Source organism: Larimichthys crocea, chromosome XVI (assembly GCF_000972845.2).
Source record: "Larimichthys crocea isolate SSNF chromosome XVI, L_crocea_2.0, whole genome shotgun sequence".
NCBI classification, from domain to species: domain Eukaryota; kingdom Metazoa; phylum Chordata; class Actinopteri; family Sciaenidae; genus Larimichthys; species Larimichthys crocea.
Window position 1 is genome coordinate 9,012,623 of NC_040026.1, and position 2,060 is coordinate 9,014,682.

A 2,060-nucleotide genomic window follows, 5' to 3' on the forward strand; every position below is an offset into this window, starting at 1 on the left:
GTTTCAATAAAAGCAGCTGCTTTCTTATGGTAGTTAAGGCGCTCTCCTTCCCTCCCCGCTTTTGCAAGTGTGTTGGGTGAAATAAACGGAGAGCTACCTGCAGAGGAGAAGTGTCTACAACACATCTGCAGTATCTGTTTCTCTTCATCTCTCTTGTCCAACATGCAACATTTTCCTTTTTCTTCATTTTTTCAAAATTTTATTATCTTTCTCTGTTTTCATCTCTGACACCCGTACCCAAAGCAGGTTGGTGCTGAGGTTTGGTATGATATGTTTGAGTACAATGCTGGCCGGTTTAGCTTGACCGTACTGCCCCCTTTAGGGAACAACCTGCTGTTGCACATCAACAAAGGTGGAGAGGCAAAGACGGCGGAGGTTCTTAAAGACTGGGGGATATATAGACCATAAAATCATTTGGTAAAAATCATTTGGCTCCTTTAAGTTGCACATGCCATTTTACAAACACATACAGCGATAAACAAGTCAAGATGTTGCATACTGGAGCTAATCCAGTAATTTGCAGTGAATTAAACTGATATATACTTCAAATTAGAGCCAATTAGTCACGGTTCCCATCCATCTGCACTTCATCACATCAGACATTGGCAAAAGGAATTGTTTATACCGAGACTTTTCCCTTCCCATCACCGACACTACATAAAAAAAGGACCAAAAGTGGTACATCTTGCCCAAGTTGAGTTCTTGCTATTAAAACACTGTTTTAATTTCAAAACATTGATCATCTCTCGGGAGAACGCAGTTAGAAATGGGAGACGAGATTGAGAGCAAAAGGGGAGAAAAAAGCACCGAATACAATGAGAGGGGCATTCGTTCAGTCTGAAGTGGTGTTTGATTGGACACGAGAGGTACATTGGGAAACACATGAAGATCCAGTGTAAACAGTGTGATTGATTGTAAACAGTCATGCAAATATAATACAGCAATAACTACACATTTTGGAAGTTGCAACATTTTCCAGTAACTCTCAGGAAGAAAAAGACATGGGTGAGTTATAATATTACTCTGATTATGTAACTGGAAGTTGATACAGAACAATAATTTACGACAAGCTGTAAACGTACAAAGGTAAATGAATAATGTATATGAAACAATAGTGTGGAAAAACAGTGTATACTCGCTTCTCTGTGGTGTGAGCTTTCTCTGAATTAATCTGTCTGTCATATAAAGCAACAGCCGGTTGAAAGTTGAACTTAAGTGAAACTCTCCTTGTGTTGCTTTCCTCTATAAGATCTCTGATTTTTCTTGGCAGTTGAGTTTGATTTGCCACCACATTCCTCAGTTAAAAGGTATAGGAGAAAGAGTCCCTCTGTGGCTAAAGGAGTTCCTGTCTCTCATGTAAAATTAAAAAGCACTCAGATAAACATTATTGAACCTCTACTGAAGCATGAACATTCCATGATGTCTGGCTGACCCCGACACAGGTTTGTGTTTCCTCTCTTGGTTACTCAAGGGTTTTTTTTTTCTCCTCCATCAATCATCTCTTATTTTCTAACCGTCTAATTGTTATTTCAACGTTCTTAGGTGGCATGCAGCAGACACATGCAAGAGCAGAGTCCAGTATTTTTGGCCTTGCTTGCAACATGACTCTATTGGTCTATCAGTTGGCCTATACTAAAATATCTCAACATAGTGTAAACATCATCAATAGGTTAACATATGCTCTGGTTTATGCCTGCATATTTGTCTTTAGCGCTATCTATCTATCTATCTATCTATCTATCTATCTATCTATCTATCTTCTGATATACCAAGAAACTGTCACTGCATTAAACACCGTTAGTCTTGCTCTCCCATACAGTCCCATTCATTATGAGGTCAGTGAGTAGTCATGTGGAACACTAAAACCTTTGTCCGTGCACGTTTACGCGTTTGCTCCATATCTACTTGGTGCTGTTTTTGAACCCTTGGTTTGAACCCTGTGCTATCAGCCCCCTGGGAGGCGAGGGGCAGCTTTTATATGCCATAACATATGTAACTGATATGAATTAACATGACTCATCCAGAAATGACACATCACTTTCCCAAAATTTAGTTTCAAA